At 45.3% G+C, this 6,436-nt stretch overlaps 1 long non-coding RNA gene across 1 annotated transcript; it reads right to left on the reverse strand.

Moving 5' to 3' along the window:
* Positions 1–500: 500 nt before the first annotated feature.
* Positions 501–1,513, reverse strand: LOC143684991 (uncharacterized). Its single transcript, XR_013176316.1, has 2 exons — positions 1,417–1,513; positions 501–558 (listed from the first exon to the last, which is right to left on the reverse strand). It is a non-coding gene; the product is annotated as an uncharacterized LOC143684991 (long non-coding RNA).
* Positions 1,514–6,436: the final 4,923 nt, after the last annotated feature.

The raw sequence follows: 6,436 nt of genomic DNA on the forward strand, positions 1-6,436 counted from the left end.
TGATAATGAGCCAAGCACTCTGCAAAGGGCTGTAAAACCCTGAGAGGCAGCTGTGATATTCTCTCCTATAGATGAGGAAGGCAAAGCTCAGAGAGGTTTAGTATCATGGTCATGATCACACTGCAAGTAAGTAGTGGAAACACTGCTGGACCTGGAAAGAAGACTGAGAAAACAGCAATGACCCAAAAGTTATGAAGCTAGGATTCTAGTCCACCCTCTTTTGAAATCACTAACCATGAGGCTTAGCACACATCTTTTAGTTTCTCTGAACTTCGATTTCTTTCCAGGAAAATGAGACTATTCAGCTAGATGGACTTGATAATCTCTTTCTCCCTCTCTCTTTTTTTTTTTTTCATGGCCAGGTTCTGGGAATCGAACCCGGGTCTCCAGTATGGCAGGTGAGAACTCTGCCACTGAGCCACCATCACACTGCCCCCATCTCTCTTTTTTAAATGCTCATTTATCCATTTGTTGTAGATCAGTTTCCCCAGAAAACGGACTCCAAGACCCAGAGATTTTAATGCAAAATGTACATGGGGGAGTGCTCTTGAAAAAACCCTGTAAAAAAAAGAAAGAAGCCAGATTAGGTAGAGGATGAAGTTGCAGCAGAGGGACTCTGGAGCTGGAATGGCTCCAAGAGCTGTCCCAGTTGTGGCCAGGAAGCCAGGCCTCACAGAGACGAGTCACTGGTGCAGACTGCCCTCAGGGAAGGGGCATGAACTTGAGAGAGGTAGTTTCCCTTGGCTGAGGGCCGTTCAGGAAAGGGGGTCATCTGTGAGCCAGCACCCCACCCAGAACTCCCAGAAGAGACTAGGGAGGATGTTGGCAACCCACCTCAGCATCTACTACTGCCCTTCTCTTATGCTGCCCAGATCCACCCACTCCATTAGAAACAGATGTTCCGGGACTGAGGCTGCAATGTGTATTTGTCATCCCTACCCTCTATTACCTATTCTAGTTGACCCTCATCCTTGGCCAGCACCTCTGATGAGCTTGTAGCTTACTGGTGAGTGACTCAGAATCCCCATTGCTGAGAAGTATGGACCCCTAATTGTCATGATGTTCTCAGGCCATTGCTGCTACATCTGTCTACTGCTTGTAAAATTTGGGCTGGAAAGAACTAAAAAAATGTTCAGCATCCCCCTCCTGATGAGCAAGGTCGATTATACCTGCAAATACAGAGATTTCTTTCCTTGACTGCTGGACTCTTGACAAAAGGAGCCTAAGTTTACCAGGCAAGAATTAGGACTTGTAGTTATGTAGAGCCTAGAGTTTCAGGAATGGGAAGCAAAGATTCCCCATGACTGGGAAACATAACAAGCGGTATCATAACTATTTCCACCTCATGGTTCTTGAACTCATGCATTCTACTTATTGGGATCAGAGCACCACACACGATTTAGCATTTGTATGTACCTGGAGGACAGTGCCTCATCCTCAAAGGGCATCATGTCTAAGATGGTGCTACAGCTGAACCTTAAAGGTCATTCCATTGTTCTCTAAAGCTTGTAGCTTCTGGAAGTGTGATATGTCATAGGACCAGAGGATTCCATGGTCCTGAGACCCCCTGACACATCTATTTTGTCATACTTCCTTGGTCTGAGGCCAGGCTGTTCAGGATCCCATGCTGGTAGATCAATTTCTCTGTAAGGCTTTGATAGTGGTGCTGGATGGCAGACTGCAGGCAGGGAAAGCAAAGCTGCACCCAGAATATGGTTCTCTTCCAATCAAAAAGAATCTTTACCCCTTCAAGGATGCAAATGATCTACTGTAATCAACTTTCTACCAAGTAGATAGTTGGTCAATGTATTAGTTAGGGTTCTCTAGAGAAACAGAATCAACAGGATATATTCGTAAATATAAAATTTATAAAAATGTCTCACGTAACTGTGGGAACATAGAGTCCAAAATCTGCAGGGCAGGCTGTGAAGCTGACGATTCTGATGGAGGGTCTGGATGAACGCCACAGGAGAGGCTCACGGACCAAGCAGGAAAGAGAAATTATCTCTTCTGAATCTTCCTTAAAAGGCTTCCAGTGATTAGATTAAGCATCACTCATTAAAGAAGACACTCCCCTTGGCTGATTACAAATGGAATCAGCTGTGGATGTAGCTGACGTGATCATGACTTAATTCTATGAAATGTCCTCATAGCAAAAGACAGGTCAGCACTTGTCCAACTAGACAAACAGGTACCACCACTTGGCCAAGATGACACATGAACCTGACCATGACAGTCCACCCTTGTCAACTTGGCAGCTATACTCATCACCTTAAACCATACCTAACTTCTAAATAGAAAACAATAAGACACATCTTTTTTTTCTTACCTTACAATATTCAACTGTCCTGTATATAACCAGAAACATTAAATCTCTCCAGAATAGGTGCAAGTCCTTGGGTAATATTCATTCCTAAACTTGTTATCTTACAACTTAAATAGTATGACATGAACAAAACAGTATTACAGTCCTCATTTCTGTAACTGCTCATGTGGTCGTAGTTCATATATTTATCACTACCTTTTTCTACTACCCATTTCATGTTCCCTTTACCCTCAGCAAGCACTTCAGCTGGCTGTGATTCTTTGCCTGTGGGAGTGACCCAATCCTCCACTCCTGAAGTTTCAGAGCCATTGGTAGTCCTGCCGGAATTGGGTTGTTGCAGTTTTCCATTGATTTTAATCACAGGGCATGGTAGTACTAAAAGATGCCCTAGATGATCTCCTATATTCTAGGAAAACTCTTCTTTACCTCCATTGAATAGTTGCAGTCCTATTTCCCCCTGATAGTCAGGGTCAGCACCTCAGCCAGTAATGTAATCCCCTTCTTGGCTTGTTGATCCAGGGGCATGAGTAGCCCAAAGTGACGAGGTGGCAGTCTTAGGTTCCAGTTCAATGAAATCATTGCTGTTTCTCCTAGTTGAAGCACTCCCCCTTTTGGAACTAAAACCTATAGACCAGCAGAGCTCAGGGTGGCAGGGACAGGAAGCAAAAATTTTCCTAGTAGATCACTAAGGGTAAAAGTGAGTGGTGCCACTCCCATTTCCACCCCTTGGTTCCTGGACCTGTGGATCCTGGCAATGGGAGAAACAGCACCATACAGTGGATGCTGAATCACAGCACACACAGCTTCCTGGAGAACATTACTCCAGCCCTTCGAGGTATTGCCACCTAGTTGGCACCATAATTGAGTTTTCAAAAAGGCCAGTCCACTGTTCTATCAATTCAGCTGCTTTTGGATGATCGGAAGCATGGTAAGACCAGAGAATTCCATAAGCATGTACCCATTCCCACACTTCATTTGCTATGAGGTGTGTTCCCTGAACAAAAGCAATGCTGTGTGGAATACCATGATGATGGATAAGGCATTCTATAAGCCCATGGGTGGTATTTTGGCAGAAGCATTGTGTGCAGGGAAAGCAAACCCATATCCAGAGTATGTGTCTATTCCAGTTAGAACAATTGCTGCCCCTTCCATGAAGGGAGTGGTGTAATGTAATCAACCTGCCACCATGTAGCCAGCTGGTCATCTCGGGGAATGGTGCCATATCAGGGGCTGAGTATGGGGCTTTGCTGCTGGCAGTTTGGGCAATCAGCAGTGGCTGTAGCCAAGTCAGCCTTGTTGAGTGGAAGTCCATGTTGCTGAGCCTATGCATAACCTCCATCCCTACCACCATGACCTCTTTGTCCATGAGCCCATTGGGCAATGACAGGAGTTTCTGGGGAAAGAGGCTGATTGGTATCCACAGAACGGGTCATCTTATCCACCTGATTATTATAACCTTCCTCTGCTGAAGTCACCCTCTGGTGCGCATTCATAAGGGACACAAATATGTCCTTGTTTTAAGGCCACTCAGAAAGGTCTATCCACATACTTCTTCCCCAGACTTCTTTGTCACCAATTTTCCAATTGTGGTCTTTCCAAGTCTCCTACCATCCAGCCAAACCATTAGCAACAGCCCATGAGTCAGTATACAAACGCACCTCTGGCCAGTTTTCCTTCCAAGCAAAATGAACAACCAGGTGCACTGCTCGAAGTTCTGCCCACTGGGAGGATTTCCCCTCACCACTGTCCTTCGCAGACACCCTAGAAAGGGGTTGTAGTGCGGCAGCTGTCCATTTATGGGTGGCACCTGCATATCATGCTGAACCATCTGTAAACCAGGTCTGAGTTTTCTCTTTCTCATTCAATTCACTGTAAGGAACTTCCCAAGAGGCCATAGCTCTGGTCTGGGAAAGAGAAGGTAATGTGGCAGGAGTGGAGACCATGAGTATTTGGGCCACTTCCTCATGTAACTTACTTGTGCCTTCAGGACCTGCTCTGGCCCTATCTCGTATATACCATTTCCATTTTATGACGGAGTGTGACTGCATATGCCCAACTTTATGGCTTGGTGGGTCAGACAACACCCAGCTCATGATAGGAAACTCAGGTCTCATGGTAACTTGGTGGCCCAAGGTTAAGTGTACAGTCTCAACTAAGGCCCAGTAGCAGGCCAAAAGCTGTTTCTGAAAAGGAGAGTAGTTATCTGCAGCAGATGATAAGGCTTTGCTCCAAAATTCTAAGGGTCTGCATTGTGATTCTCCTACAGGGGCCTGCCAAAGGCTCCAAACAGCATCTCTATTTGCCACAGACACTTCCAGCACCATTGGATTTGCTGGATCATATGGTCCAAGTGGCAGAGCAGCTTGTACAGCAGCCTGGACCTGTCACAGAGCATCCTTTTGTTCAGGTCCCCACTCAAAATTCACAACTTCTCTGGCCATTTGATCAATTGGCCAGGTAGCACACCCAAATGAGGAATATGTTGTCACCAAAATCCAAAGAGACCAACTAGGCATTGTGCCTTTTTTGGTTGTATGGAGGGCCAGATGTGGCAACTTATCCTTTACCTTAGAAGGGATATCTCAACATGCCTCACACTACGGGACACCTAGAAATTTCACTGAGGTGGAAGGCCCCTGTATTTTTGTTGGATTTATCTCCCATCCTCTAACACACAAATGCCTTACTAGTAAGTCTAGAGTAGTTGCTACTTCTTGCTCACTAGGTCCAATCAACATGGTATCATCAATATAATGGACCAGTGTGATGTCTTGTGGGAGGGAGAAACGATCAAGGTACCTGTGGACAAGATTATGACATAGGATTGGAGAGTTGATATACCCTTGAGGTAGGAAAGTGAAAGTATATTGCTGACCTTTCCAACGGAGAGCAAACTGTTTCTGGTGGTCCTCACTAACAGCTTTTGAGAAAAAAGCATTTGCCAGATCAATAGCTGCATACCAGGTACCAGGGGATATATTGATTTGCTCAAGCAATATACCACATCTGGAACAGCAGCTCCAATTGGAGTTACCACCTGATTGAGCTTACAATAGTCCACTGTCATCCTCCAAGACCCATCTGTTTTCTGCACAGGCCAAATAGGAGAGTTGAATGGGGATGTAGTGGGAATCACCACCCCTGCGTCCTTCAAGACCTTAAGATGGCAGTAATCTCTGCAATCCCTCCCGGAATCCTGTATCACTTCTGATTTACTATTTTGGTAGGTAGGGGCAGTTCTAGTGGCTTCCACTTGGCTTTTCCCACCATAATAGCCCTCACTGCATGAGTTAGAGAGCCAATGTGGGGATTCTGTCAGTTGCTCAGTATGTCTATTCCTATTATGCATTCTGGAACTGGGGAAACAACTACAGAATAGGTCTGGGGCCCCATTATATCCACTGTGAGATGGATCTGTGCTAAAACATCATCAATCACTTAACCTCCACAAGCTCCCACTCTGACTGGTGGACCAGAGTGACATTTTGGGTCCCCTGGAATTAATGCCACTTCTGAACCAATGTCTAATAATCCCCGAAATATCTGATCATTTCCTTTTCTCCAGTGCACAGCTGCACTGATAAAAGGCCTTCAGTCTCCTTGGGGAATGCTTGGAGGATTAACAGTATAGATTTGTGGCAGTGTAACAGGGTTCTCCCCCAAAGGGACCTCGGCTCCCCTTCATTCAAGGGGCTCTGGGTCTGTAAATTGTCTCAAGTCAGGAAATTGATTAAGGGGCTGTGACTCTGTTTTTTTGTAATTCAAGTTAGACTTCTGTTCACTTGACTTAGAACCCTTGTTTATACAGCTCAAACAAGAATTCAGTAGGTTGCCCATCTATTGTATTTCTATGTACCCCATGATTTACTAGCCAACGCCACAAATCTCTGTGAGTCAGATTATTTTGACTCCTGCTTTGAGTTTGCCGTCTATTATAATAGCCATGTCCACCCTGTCTTTGCTGATTAAGTGCTGATACCTGACTTCTGCCAACTCGGGATCTGGTCATCCCCATTGTGTTTAAGGATTCCAGCTCAGTGACAGCAGTTCCTACAGTAATATCTGATGTACAGACAAGTGCAACTACAGAGCTCTACAGGGATGATGGCG

This window comes from Tamandua tetradactyla, chromosome 1, assembly GCF_023851605.1.
Source record: "Tamandua tetradactyla isolate mTamTet1 chromosome 1, mTamTet1.pri, whole genome shotgun sequence".
NCBI lineage: Eukaryota > Metazoa > Chordata > Mammalia > Pilosa > Myrmecophagidae > Tamandua > Tamandua tetradactyla.